Consider the following 15,137-nt stretch of genomic DNA (forward strand, 5'->3'; position numbering starts at 1 on the left):
GCATTCTCATATGTGCCTTTTCTGGGGGGCTACAGCAGACCAAGTAATCCCTTGCTCGAGCCAGCGACCTTGGGTCCAAGCTGGTGAGCTTTTGCTCAAACCAGATGAGCCCGTGCTCAAGCTGGCGACCTCGGGGTCTTGAACCTGGGTCCTCCGCATCCCAGTCCCACACTCTATCCACTGCGCTACCGCTTGGTCAGGCGATGCATGATTTTTAAGTACAAATTCAATTTTTAAATACAATGGTATAGGGTGACTCAGTTTATTCCTTTTTTTTAAAGATTTTATTTATTGATTTTAGAGAGAGGATAGAAAGAAAGGCAGGGGGAGGAGTGGGAAGCATCAACTCATAGCAGTTGCTTCTTGTATGTGCCCTGACTGGGCAAGCCTAGGGTTTTGAACCAGTGACCTCAGCATTCTAGATCAACACTATCCACTGCACCATCACAGGTCAAGCAGTTTATTCCTTAAGTGAGCTTTGGTAGTTTCTGTATTCCAAGGGATTGATCCATTTCATCTAAGTTATTGAATTTACTGGCATGAAGTTGTTTACCATATTTCCTTATTCTTTTTATATGTACAATTTGTAATAATCTCGCTTCTCTAATGCATGATATTGGGTAATAGTGTCCCCCCTCCATCAGTCTGATCTACTCAAAGAAAAAGTTTGTTTCATTGATTTTTCTCTATTGTTTTCTATTTGATTGATTTCCACTTTGATCTTTATTATTTATTTCTTTTACTCATTTTGAGTTTAAATTTTTGTTCTAATTTCTTAAGGTAGAAGATGAGGTCACTGATATAAGACATTTCTTTCTTTTTAAAAGGCTTCTTTTTATTTTTATATTAAAAGTGACATGCTTGTTGTAAAATTCAAATCCATAGAAGTATATTGATTAAAAAATGGAAGTCTCTACTCATCATTCTCCTCATTACTACAGTAAGACATTTCTTTTTTTCTAATATAGATGTTTAGTGTTACATATTTCTCCCCAAGTACTACTTTAGTAGCATACCACAAATTCTGGTACACTGGGTTTTCATTTGAATTCATTTCAAAATACCTTTTAATTTCTTTGATGGATTCTTTAGAATGGTTTCATTTAGTTTTCAAGTGCTTGGGAATTTTTCCAGAGATCTTTTTGATCTTCATTTCTAATTTAATCTCAATGTGGTTTGTGAGAATATACTTCGATATAAATATAGCCATTCAATCTTCCTTTTGATTAACGTCATCATGATGTATCTTTTCTCAACCTTTTACTTTGAAACTATTTGTTTTTATGTATAAAGCATTTCTTATAGGCAATATATAATTGAGTCTTGCTTTTTTTCCTCAATCTGACAATCACCGCTTTTTAATTGGGGGAATTCAGACTATTTACATTTAATATGATTATTGATACAGTTAGGTATAAATATATTTTCTTGCTACTTGATTTTTATTTGTTCCACCTGTCTATGTTCCCTTTTTCCTCTTTTTCTCTGCCTTCTTTTGGGTTTCCATGTCCTGGCCACTGTGAACAATGCTGCAATGAACATGGGGCTGCATGTGTCTTTACGTATCAATGTTTCTGAGTTTTGGGGGTATATACTCAGTAGAGCGATTGCTGGGTCATAAGGTAGTTCTATTTTTAGTTTTTTGAGGAACCACCATATTTTCTTCCATAATAGTTGTACTACTTTACATTCCCACCAACAGTGAATTTTCTCCACAGCCTCTCCAACATTTGCTATTACCTGTCTTGTTAATAATAGCTAATCTAACAGGTGTGAGGTGGTATCTTATTGCAGTTTTGATTTGCATTTCTCTAATAACTAAAGAAGATGAGCATCTTTTCATATATCTGTTGGCCATTTGTATTTCTTTCTGGGAGAAGTGTCTGTTCATGTCCTCTTCCTATTTTTTTATTGGATTGTTTGTTTGTTGTTGAGTTTTATGAGTTCTTTGTATATTTTGGATATTAGACCCTTATCTGAGCTGTTGTTTGAAAATATCATTTGCCATTTAGTTGGCTTTCTGTTTATTTTGTTATCAGTTTCTCTTGCTGAGCAAAAATTTCTTAGTCTGATGTAGTCCCATTCATTAATTTTTGTCTTCACTTCTCTTGTCTTTGGAGTCAAATTCATAAAATGCTCTTTAAAACCCAGGTCCATGAGTTGAGTACCTATGTCTTCTTCTATGTACTTAATTGTTTCAGGTCTTATGTTTAGATCTTTGATCCATTTTGAGGTAATTTTAGTCCAGGGGGACAAACTGTAGTCCAGTTTCATTCTTTTGCATGTGGCTTTCCAGTTTTTCCAGCACCATTTATTGAAATATATTCTTTTTTTTTTTAATTTATTCATTTTTTTAGAGAGGACAGAGAGAGAGAGAGAGAGGAGAGACAGAGAGAGAGAGAAGGAGGGGAGGAGCTGGAAGCATCAACTCCCACATGTGCCTTGACCAGGCAGGCCCAGGGCTTCGAACCGGTGACCTTAGCATTTCCAGGTCGACACTTTATCCACTGCGCCACCACAGGTCAGGCTGAAATATATTCTTTGTGTTCATTGAGTTGTTTTCTCAGCTCCCTAAATTGCCTTTCTGTTTTCTTGTATATCTCGGAGGATTTTTAGGATTTCTATCTTGAATTCTCTGTCATTTAGCTCCAAGGTTTCCAATATATTAAATTTTTTCTCCATAGATTTTTCCTCATCTAGCTGTGTTACCTCTCTTTCTTTTGTATCCATGATATTCGGTTTTCTCTTCCTTAATGGCATCTGTGGGTGGTTTTGTTGATAGTATTAATGAGATTTAATAAAGAATAAAAAGTTAAAAAAATAAAAAATCGAAGAGTTGTTTTTTTTTAAAAAATTAATAATGAAATAAAGAAAAATAAAATAAAAATTAAAAAAAGGAAATTATTCCCCCTCTTCCTTTTTTATTCTCCTCTCCTCTCTCCTCTTTCTTGAGAAAATGTTGTGGTGAACTGTGAATTATATTGTATTAAATAGAACAAACAATGCCTGTAATGGAGGGCCTGAATTGGGGAAAAGTAATAAAGGGGCAAAAAAAAAAAAAAAAAAAAAAAAAAAAAAAAAAAGAAAAAAGAAAGGGGTATGGACCCACAAAAAGCAAATGAAAAAATTTGGGTAAAGAATAAAATGATTTGCTTTTAGGTGTTCGTTGACTAAGAGTTATGATGAGAGGAATAAGAGGGAAACAGGAAAATGGGGGGACAAATTAAAAAATTACTATTGTGTTTAGTGAAACAAGAACTAGATAAAATGGAGATCCAGGGATGGGAGCACTGCTAGTGAGTTAAAAAGGTGAAGTAAAAACCCCCCCAAACGCCACAAACATAAGTTTGAGTCCCAGATAAGATAATTTGTTCGTTATTGAGGTTTCAATGAGAGGAGACGTAAAGGAGAAAGGAAGAAACTGATATAGAGGGAGGAAATAGGGAGAGAAAAAAAGAGGGAACCATTAAAAGAAAAAAGAGGAGAGAGGGAGAGAGAGAGAGAGAATTAAGGGTTTTGGAGTGCAACCCTCATAGAGAGAAAGGAAGAGGGAAGAAAAGATAATGGGAGATGTAACACTTATGGGTAGTGTAGTTCAAGGAGAGGAGAGAGTAAGACCGGCAGAGAGTTAATCGACCAAATTGTAGGAGGAAAAAAAAAATCAAGAATGAAGAGAAACAAACGAACAAATATAATAAAATGAGATAGGTTATAAAGTCTGCGGATTATTCTTGATTTTGAGAGGTTATCTTCTTGCTTTTTCTTTTCTCTCCCTCTTCCTGGTCGGTGACTTTGTACCCCGGGTTCTGCCCCTTTGGCACGCTCAGGTAGATGTTTGCAGTTGATAAGTCTCTATGGCAATGTCATGTATTGTGCTTTAGTCTCGTTGGCAGTCGAGGCTCATTAGCATTTATAGACTCCGCCCGTGAGAGAGTCCGTGTTCCTGGAGCCTTTTTCCTAGTCTTTCCTTCCTCAATTAGTAGCCTGATAATCCAGCTATCGGGTTGCTGCTGCCTCTGCCTGGAGAGTAAGAGGCTCAAAGAGCTGGCAACTCCCCACTCTATTCCCACTCAGCACAGGGATCTGGGCAAGGCTCAGTCAGTCAGAGCTGCTAGCATAATCAGGCGGGGCTTCCGCCCACTCAAAGACCTCTGGCCCTGCCACTCTGTCCGGTAACATGGGCGGGCACCCACTCCCGGGGCACTTGGAGAAAACTCTTGCTCACTATCTGCGTGCGCAGACCTGGATATTAAGCCGGCAGTCTCACCCTCTGAGTGAAACCCCCACCCGCATGGAAAAGTTCCAGCGTTGGAATTGGCTCTCGCTCCATCCCGTGCACAGCTTTTTCAAGGAGCTGGGGCAGCCGGGAGATTCTGCTTTCGGCCCACACAAAGGCCCCTGACTCTGCCCCTCTGTGGGATAACACGGGCGTGCACTGCCGAGGCACTCGGAGTAATCTCTCGCTCACTATCTGCGCGCGCAGACCAAGATATCAGGCTGGCCGCCTGACCCTCTGAGTGAAACCTCCACCCGCATAGAAAAGTTCCAGCGTTGGAATTAGTTCACGCTTCCTCCCCGTGCGCGGCTTTTTAAGGGCACTGGGGCAGCCTGGAGATTCTGCTTTTGGCTCACACAAAGGCCTCTGACTCTGCCTCTCTGTGGGGTAACACGGGCGGGTGCCCACTCCCGGGGCTTTGGAAGGAATCTCTCGCCCACTATCTGCACGCGCCGACCAGGGGATCGGGGAAAATGGCTGCCCCACTTGTCTTTCTTTGTCTGGGTTTGGCGCGAGTGTTAGCTTGTATTGCCCGGGTTGCCACAGGAACAGTTTTTCCTCGGCTTGGATCTCCGTGCCACAGTCTGGTTCGGCCGTTTGTGCCGCGACCTGTATCTATTCAACCCCTTTGCCTGCCTTAGTTTCTATATTCTCAGTTCCCAGTGAAAGTCGCCCTGTTTAGGTTAGTGAGGAAGGCGGAGCATTTCTTACTCCCTATTTCCTTCGGGGTTTGATTATATATTTAGCCAATTTTTTGCTCGACCATACCTTCGGGTGTATTGTGAAACATCTGGAGGCTCCAAGGATAGGTTTTTCTGTTGTTGAGTTATGGGGGAGATTTATCGGTATCGCTTCCTACCCGCCATTACTCTGACGTCATCTTTTCCCTTATTTTATTTTTTATCTCTGTTTTTAAGATCTATTTATCATGGGTTCTCAGCAATTTGATTATGATGCTCCTTCATGTTGTTTTCTTCATATTTATGCTTAGAGTTCATTGTGGTTCTTGCAACTGCAGATTTACAGTTTCATCAAGTTTGGAATATTTTCAGCCATTATTTCTTCAAATATTTTTTCTGTCAATTAACCTGCTTGGAGTTGTCCCATAACTCAGTGATACTGTCAGTGAAAATATTTATTTAAAAAATTATTATTATTTTTTTAAGTGGGTGAGAGACAGGAAGAGCAGAGCTAAAGATAAACATCAACTTGTAGTTGTGGCACTTTAGTTGTTTACTGATTGCTTCTCATATGTGCCTTTTTTTTTGCAAGAGAGAGAAAGACAGACAGACAGACAGACAGACAGGAAGGAGATGAGAAACGTCAACTCATAGTTGTGGCACCTTAGTTGTTCACTGATTGCTTTCTCATATGTGTCTTGACCAGGGGGCTCCAACCAAGCCAGTGACTCCTTGCTCAAGCCAGTGACCTTGGGCTCAAGCCAGCGACCATGGGGTCATGTCTATGATCCCACGCTTAAGCCAGTGACCCTGTGCTCAAGCTTGTAAGCTTGTGTTTAAGCCAGAAGAACCCGTGCTCAAGCTGGCAACCTCAGGGTTTCAAACCTGGGTCCTCAGCATCCTAGGCCAATGCACTATCCACTGTGCCACTGCCTGGGAAGGCTCTCATATGTTCTGTGACTTGGGGGCTTCAGGTGAGCCAGTGAACCCATGCTTAAGCCAGTGACCATGGGATCATGTTGATGATCCCACACTCAAGCCGGCAAACCCACACTCAAGCTGGTGAGCCTTGCTCAAGCCAAATAAGCCCACATGAAAGCTGGAAACCTCAGGGTTTTGAACCTGGGGCCCCAGTATCCCAAGTGGATGCCCTATCCACTGCAACACCAGTGGTCAGGCTAAAAATGTATTTTTCAATTAAAGTTATGTTTGATATTATCTTGTATTAGTTTCATGTGTACAGCATAGTGATTAGACAATCATATATTTTACAAAGTATTCCCCTTGATATTTCTAGTACCCACCTGGTACCATACACAGTTATTACAGTATTATTGATTATTGAAATTATTTTTCTATGTTTTGGATAATTTTTATTGCTGTCTTTGAATTCACTAATCTCTTATTTTGAAATGTCTAATCTTACATTAATCCCATAGTGCATTTTTTTTCTGTTAAGTCAAAATATCTTTGTCAGTTGTGTGTCAGTTTTGGTTGATTATTTTCCACATTATAGGTTACATTTTTCTGCCTTTCACCATGCCTCATGATCTATGATTAGATGCCAGATACTGTAAATTTTTATCTTGTTTTTTTTTATTCTTATAAATATTCTTAAGCTTCCCTTTTTGGGGATGTAGTTCAGTTAATTAGAAATAGTTTGATCCATTGGGTCTTGATTTCATGACTTGCTAGGCAGGTCTGGAGTAATTTTCCATCTAAGGTTAACTATTCCTCATTACTGAGGAAAGACCTTCCTAAGCACTCTATGTCCTACAAATTGGTTCTTCCGTCTGGCGAGTGGGAACAGGAAGTCAGTGCTGAGCACTCTTCTCTCTAATCATTTGGACAGTCTTTTCTTAGCTCTGAGTTGTTTCCTCTCATAAATGTGCTGATCGTTATTCAGAATAAAACTTGAGGAGGACCCTCTATAGATCTCTGCGGTTCTCTGTGCAGCTCTCCCTTCTTCAGTATTATTTTCTATGAACTTTAGGTACTTTGATCTCCCCAGACTTGCAGTTCTGTCTCCTCAATTCAGAGAGTCTGTCTTCTTTACCTCACTTACCCTCCCCTGTGCTGTGGCCTGGAAACTCTCTCAGGTCAGTAGGATTGGGAAATCACAGGGCTCAACTTGTTGGCTTCCTGTTTCTTGGAGATCACTGTCCTTTATTGCTTGATGTCCAAAGTCTTGAAAACTGTTCTTTGGTGTAATTTTGTCTGACTAAAAATTGTTTGGTTGTTTCAAGTGAGATGTAAATCTGTAAGCTCCGTATATGAATGCCAGAATACTATTTTATGGAATAGATTACTTTTGGTTTTCTAATTATTCACCATTATAAGATAAGATTTCATAAACATATTTTTGAACTAGACCTGGGTGATTCTAAGAATCACACAGGAGCTATTTATTTATTTATTTTTGTGACAGATACAGTAAGAGACAGAGAGAGGGACAGACAGGGACAGAGAGACAGAAAGGGAGAGAGATGAGAAGCATCAATTCTTTGTGGTGGCACCTTAGTTGTTCATTGATTGCTTTCTCATATGTGCCTTGATGGGGGGGCGCTATAGCAGAGCAAGTGACCTCTTGCTCAAGCCAGCGACCTTGGGCTCAAGTCAGTGACCTTGGGCTTTAAGCCAGTGATCTTTGGGCTCAAGCTAGCAACCATGGGATCATGTCTATGATCCCATGCTCAAGCTGGCGACCTTGGGGTTTTGAACCTGGGTCCTTTGTGTCCCAATCTGACACTCTATCCACTGTGCCATTGACTGGTCAGGCTAAATAATATTGATTTTTAAATTCAATCTTTAGGTTTAGAGTCAGTAAGTCTAGAGTGGAGCCCAGAAATCTATATTCTAACAAGTGCCCTTGGTGGAAAACTGATCTTGCATTTGAGATGAGTAAAGGTACGGGACTTTGTTTTATCTTCTTCACTGAAGAATAACAGTCTGTTGGAAAGCTTCATAAAAATATTTGAAATTTTATAATATAGACCAGGGGTAGTCAACCTTTTTATACCTACTGCCCACTTTTGTATCTCTGTTAGTAGTAAAATTTTCTAACACCCCACCGGTTCCACAGTAATGGTGATTTATAAAGTAGGGAAGTAACTTAACTTTATAAAATTTATGAAGCAGAGTTATAGCAAGTTAAAGCATATAATAATAATTACTTACGAAGTACTTTATGTTGGATTTTCGCTAAGTTTGGCAGAATAAATCTTTATAAAACAACTTACTATAGTTAAATCTATCTTTTTATTTATACTTTGGTTGCTCTGATATCACCCACAATGAAAGCTGGAATGCCCACTAGTGGGCGGTAGGGACCAGGTTGACTACCACTGATGTAGACTGTCTTTATTCGTACAATTCTTAATATATAAATTTGCATGGTTCTTATTTTATAGTTCTTAGAAGTGGCAGGCAAGACCTGTTTCATTTTCCACTTACACATTCAATCAGCATGCATGGTTACCAAGAGAGGAGATCCTGGAAAAATGTTGTAAATTAATATGTAAGGCAAACCTAATTTCATAAGGGAAATGATAATATAAGGTCTACCAGAAAGTTCTGTCGGTTTTTGGAATAAAACGAAATACAAATTTTTCTTACTGTCAATAAACTTTATTAAATAATATAATTGCCATTATTATTAATGATTTCTTGCCAGTGTGAAGGCAATTTGTATATCCCATTTTTGAAAAATGTTTTATCTTTTGATGTGAAAAATTGAACCAGTGCTTGTTTGATATCTTCTTCATTTTTGAATTTTTTGTCCTTCAAAAAATTTTGTAAGGACAAAAACAAGTGATAGTCGGAGGGTGTTAAGTCCTGGGAATATGGTGGATGCGACAGACATGCTTCTGTAGCATTTCTTCCTGGTTGAAATTCGTAAAAATTACAGTGGCGTAAATGAACTTTATCAGTAGCCATGGGTACACTATGGCTTCACACATAAGACTAACGTGAATCAACTCTGTTTTAGTTAATTTGCTACGTCAGTATGTATACATTAAGTGATAAAAATAGAGAGGCACACATGCGCCAAATAAACGTGCTTACGTGTCAAAACTTGTGATAGAAACGGACAGAACTTTCCGGTAGACCTTATACAATGGAGGTTTTATCCTTGAAATATATAAATCAATGTATTCACTCAGCCAACATTACTGTGAACCTTTATTGGCAGATATTCTGCTAGGTACAGCAATGAATGAGACAAACAGGTCTCTCATGTCTAGGGTAAGTTCACTTCAAACCAATGGAGTTTTCATTATTTTGTCTGCCCTAAATACCTCTCTGAAGAAAGGAACTGACTCATGTTTTCGCTGTTCCCAAGGTCCCAAATTTCAGGGAAAGAATGGCCCAGCTTTGGGTGGAGAGTACTTCTGAACCTACTCCAAGCATAGGGTAAATTCCTGGCCTTTCCTTGTTTATATAAACCTTTCCCCCTTTGTCTAAACTAGTTCAAGTTTGGTCTTTATCCCTTGTAACTAAGGGAGTCCCAATGAATAGGGAAGTAATTACAAGTGAGACGTTACAAATGAGAAAACAAGGGTGTAACAGAACTATATCTTCCTTGGGGGATGGAGCTAGCATAGTTGGACACATTATAGAAGTTCTAAAAGCAAAGAGATCATATGGGTATATATTGTATATATTGCACAGTAATATAATGCTTTTAATAAGACAACTAAGCAAGCAAATGTAGCTGTATTAAATGTAATAGAGAACTATACTCTATTATTGAAGATACATATTTTCCATAAAATAATTACCATTTTTTTAAGTCAACAACACGGTTCCATCATAGTTCATGTTCTCAAACCTCTTCCAAAGATGTTGCTAGACATCTAGCCCCAAACATCTATTATCTTTATTTAAAATTAACATTCCTTTTTTATTTAGACAATTTTAACAGGGTGACATTGATTAATTAGGGTACATAGATTCAGAGAAAACATATCCAGGTCATTTTGACATTTGATTATGTTGTATACCCATCACCCAAAGTCAAATTGTCTTATGTCACCTTCTATTTGGTTTTCTTTGTGCCCCTCCCCCTCCCCCACTCTTCCTTATCCTCCCTTCCTTTCCCCCTGGTAACCACCACACTCTTGTCCAAGTCCATGAGTTTCATTTTTGTGTCCCACCTATGTATGGAATCATACAGTTCTTAGTTTTTTCTGATTTACTTATTTCACTTCGTATAATGTTATCAAGGTCCATCCATGTTGTAAATGATCCGATGTCATCATTTCTTATGGCTGAGTAGTATTCCATAGTATATATGTACCACATCTTCTTTATCCAGTCATCTATTGAAGGGCTTTTTGGTTGTTTCTATGTCTTGGCAATTGTGAACAATATTGCAATGAACATGGGCTGCATGTGTCTTTATGTACCACTGTTTTTGAGTTTTGGGGATATATACCCAATAGAGGGACTGCTGGGTCATATGGTAGTTCTATTCTTAATTTTTTGAGGAACCACCATACTTTCTTCCATAATACTTGTACTACTTTACATTCCCACCAACAGTGAATGACAGTTCCTTTTTCTCCACAGCCTTTTTAACACTTGTTATTACCTGTCTTGTTGATAACAACTAATCTAAAAGGTGTGAGGTGGTATCTCATTGTAGTTTTGATTTGCATTTCTCTAATAACTAATGAAGATGAGCACCTTTTCATATATCTGTTGGCCATTTGTATTTCTTCCTGGGAGAAATGTCTGTTCATGTCCTCTTCCCATTGTTTTATTGGATTGTTTGTTTGTTGTTGAGTTTTATGAGTTCTTTGTATATTTTGGATATTAGGCCCTTATCTGTGTTGTTTGAAAATATCATCTCCCATTTAGTTGGCTGTTTGTTTTCTTGTCAGTTTCTCTTGCTGTGCAAAAGCTTCTTAGTCTGATGTAGTCCCATTCATTTATCTTTCCTTCACTTCCCTTGCCTTTGGAGTCAAATTCATAAAGTGCTCTTTATGGCCAAGGTCCATGAGTTTAGTACCTATGTTTTCTTCTATGTAATTTATTGTTTCAGGTCTTATATTTACGTCTTTGATCCATTTTGAATTAATTTTAGTACAAGGGGACAAACTGTAGTTAAGTTTTATTCTTTTGCATGTGGCTCTCCAGTTTTCCCAGCACCATTTATTGAAGAGGCTTTCTTTTCTCCATTGTGTGTTGTTGGCTCCTTTATCAAAGATTATTTGACCATATATATGTAGCTTTATTTCTGGGCTTTCTATTCTGTTCCATTGGTCTGAGTGTCTATTTTTCTGCCAATACCATGCTGTTTTGATTATCGTGGCTCTATAATATAATTTGAAGTCAGGTATTATAATGCCCCCAGCTTTGTTCTTTTCCTTAGCTTTACTTTGGCTAATCGGGGTTTTTTATAGTTCCATATAAACCTGATGATTTCTTGTTCCATTTCTTTAAAAAATGACATTAGAATTTTGATGGGAATTGCATTAAATTTGTATATCGCTTTGGGTAATATGGCCATCTTGATTATATTTATTCTTCCTATCCAAGAACAAGGAATATTTTTCCATTTCATTGTATCTTTTTTGATTTCCCTTACCAATGCTTTGTAGTTTTCATTATATAAGTCCTTTACATTCTTTGTTATGTTTGTTCCTAGGTATTTTTATTTTGTTGCAACCATAAAGGGAATTATTTTTTGAGTTCCTTTTTTGATGTTTCATTGTTGGCATATAGGAAAGCAATAAACTTCTGTATATTAATTTTGTATTCTGCCACCTTACTGTATTAGTTTATTGTTTCTAATAGTCTTTTTGTGGAGTCTTTGGGGTTTTTGATGTAAAATAATTCCCATTTTAAGGAACCAGTAAATAGAAGAAACACACACTTTCACTAGGATCATAGAAGACAGAAGAGAGAAGGGTTTCTTTAAGGAGACTTTTGGGGCAAGTTTCAAGGCCATTTAATACTTTCTGGATAAAGCAATTCAGGGATACAGTTTTATACTTTTACTTAGTCTATGTTTCTGTGTAGTCAGACTTCACATAAAAGACCACATAACTGTCACTGGGCTACTTTAGAACACGATGATCACAAGACACTTCTGGGCTGCCTTCTTGTGGTCAATTTCATCTTCCTGTCTGCTTGGCTCATCACTCCTTGTTCCTGCCTCTCTGACATAGACTTCTGTCCTTTATAGCTCTGTCATAATTGTTCTTGTTAAACAAACTGTGCTAAACTGTGTATCTGCTTAATGTAGGTAGCCTTGTGGAAAGTGAACTCTGGGTAGGGCTGATGTCTTGACTGCCACTATGTCAGTGGCATCTAATATATATAGTTATCTGCACATAGTGGACACTTAACAAACATTTGCTAAATCAGTGAATGAATATATAAAATGACTGAATGGAATATTAGACTTTCAGAGTTGGGTGGGATCTTGGGGATCATTTGGTCAAGTATGTTTTTGGCAACACTTGCTAAGCAAAGTATGAGCAAACTGAGGCCCACTGACATGAAATGATTTGCCCAAGGTCCCCCAAAGCAGCTATTGCCAATGCTCTTAACTCAAAGACTTGCTTGGAGAGCACTCAAAGGGATGAGGTAATTTGCATGTCCCTTCTTGCTGCAAGTGCTGGAATAATATAGTACAATTGGCAAAGAAGAGTAAATGAAAATTATAACTGGAAATGTCTACAGGTGAGGGCTCTCTGGAAATTGCAGTCACAGAATCACTGCTCTGTAACTCTTCTTTTAATTTGGGCAACTTTCTTAAAAAGGTAATTTGTTTTTCCATATATATCCAATATCCCTTTACAGTGCTCTGAGGAAATATATGAATGCATTAAATTTGAATTTTTCCCCCTGCAATTATGATTCTTCCCTCAAATTTAGAACTTTCCTATTATTCCGTCTCAGTAGGTAGCATCGTTTATTCCGTTGTGAAAACCTGAAGTTTAGGGTCATTCTTGATGAGTGATTGTTTCTCATTCATCTCCATTGTAAATCTGTTATTAAGGTCTATTAATTTTATTCTTTCATTAAACCTTTTTATGTCTTCCAGTTGATATCCATTTCCCTAGTTTACAGTTCCATCACCTGTTCCCTGTATTACTATAACAATAGCCTCTTAACTGGGCTCCCCATACCCACTGTTGTCCCCCTCCAATACTGGGGAACAATTTTTTTTTCATTTTCTGTTGCATGAGGTTTTAGAACTGTTTCTATTTATTTCTGCATCGCTGATTTCAAATCTGAAATCTGCTTTTTGGTGCATGCTCTAGTTTTTATGCAATTTTAATTACTTTTTGTTACAGTTATTGGCATGCATTGGTTTTTAAACTGGAGTTAAGGGGCAATGACTCTTGGATTGAACATAACCACAAGGCAATTAATGTTTTAAAAACATCACTTTTACATAACTGTAGTTGTTTTTAAATGTAAAAAGTTATTATCTGATAAAAAACACCCTCTTTTTTTTGTTTCTAAGATTGAATCATGGCTTCTTTGAGTAGGTGTAAATGTAAGAATAGTCCTGACACCTTCTGTTATTATGTGGCTGTTACACACTTCAATGTCAAAGACGCAGTATTTCACCATTTGTGACACATGCATATATTGCCTATTTTCAGTGGTTCCAATTGGTTATTCAACTCATCTGCAAGAAGATTATAATGACATAATAATTATCCTCAATTTTCTCAAGTATGAGGAGCATAACTGGATCATTTGTGTGGATCTTAAAATGGTAAATTTCCTGCTAGGACAATAGAGAGGTTTCATGAAGTATCTTTGCTTTCTGTGTTTGTGGGACAGCTGAGCTCGGGAGAAACACTGGACACAGAAGGAGTGGCCAAAACATGAAGCTCTGGAAGTAGGGATGCAAAATATTGTGAATGAACCTGTAGTTAATTGAGACAGGATCATTTTCCCCCTACTTCACATAAAACTTGGCTTAATGAAGCAGTTTGTTCAGCCTTTGAATAGAGAAAGTGAATGCTTTCAACATATTATTTCTGCTTTTCCTGCCTTGCCTTTCGAGAAGATAAAAGCAGATACATTTGATGGACCTCAAATTAGAACCCTCATACGTGATGAAGAATTTTCTAGGAAGATGAGTAAGGAGGATAAAGCAGCATGGCAGTCTTTTGTGGCAGTTACAAAGAACTTCTTTGGCAACAAAAAAAGCAGAAAACCATGAACTTCTGGTTCAAAAGATGCTGTTGGCTTTCTGTGACATTGGATGTAACATGAACATTAAGATTCACTTCCTGAACAGTCACCTTGATAAGGTTCCCGAAAATTTTGGAGCTGTTAGTGATGAGCAGACTCCTGCTGGAGTATCAACTGAGATTGTCCTCAACAAGTACAGAAAAGCAAGAGCTACAAATGCAAATTTTTGCCTGAATAGAATGTAGATAAGTTTTGGACAAATTTTATGATTAAAATAAGTGTTTTACACATTATACGAAGTGAAATAAGTAAATCAGAAAAAAACAGGAACTGCATTATTCCATACGTAGGTGGGACATAAAAGTGAGACTAAGAGACATTGATAAGAGTGTGGTGGTTACGGGGGGAGGGGGAGAGGGAAAGGGGTAGGGGGAGGGGCACAAAGAAAACTAGATAGAAGGTGACAGAGGACAATCTGAATTTGGGTGATGGGTATGCAACATAATTGAACGACAAGATAACCTGGAAATGTTATCTTTGAATATATGTATCCTGATTTATCGATGTCACCCCATTAAAAAAATAAAATTATTTAAAAAGTAAGTGTTTTAATATGTTCTATTTCAAAATTGTAGACAAATTCTGATGCAATCATATCTTTTAGTATATTAGTGTATTTACTGCATTATATAAATAATTATATTCTCACAAAGATGATGCCCAAGAAGACATTCTACTTCATTATGTTAAAAATTTTACAATAAGATGAAAACCTAAAATCTTGAATTGCAAAAAAATTGTAGCTTACAGAGAAAATCTAATGTCAGATTTGAGATCAGCACACTCGAATTCAGTAAGAACAAGTGTTTTTGTAGATGCAACAACAATTCTGTTTCCCAGTGGTATCCATTCTCCAGAGTATTACTTCTCAAATGAAAATCTGTTTATTGCCCTGCTTATAACTCTTTTAATATCTTCTTGATGTTTTTAAGATAAAGGACAGAATCTTTAACATG

The 15,137-nt window shown here is 37.6% G+C and overlaps 1 protein-coding gene across 10 annotated transcripts in view; it reads right to left on the bottom strand.

Moving 5' to 3' along the window:
* The window catches only part of CASK (calcium/calmodulin dependent serine protein kinase), a 493,794-nt gene that overhangs the window by 65,555 nt on the left and 413,102 nt on the right, over positions 1-15,137 (bottom strand). The window lies entirely within an intron of this gene.

This window comes from Saccopteryx bilineata, chromosome X (genome assembly GCF_036850765.1).
Source record: "Saccopteryx bilineata isolate mSacBil1 chromosome X, mSacBil1_pri_phased_curated, whole genome shotgun sequence".
Taxonomy (NCBI): Eukaryota; Metazoa; Chordata; class Mammalia; order Chiroptera; family Emballonuridae; genus Saccopteryx; species Saccopteryx bilineata.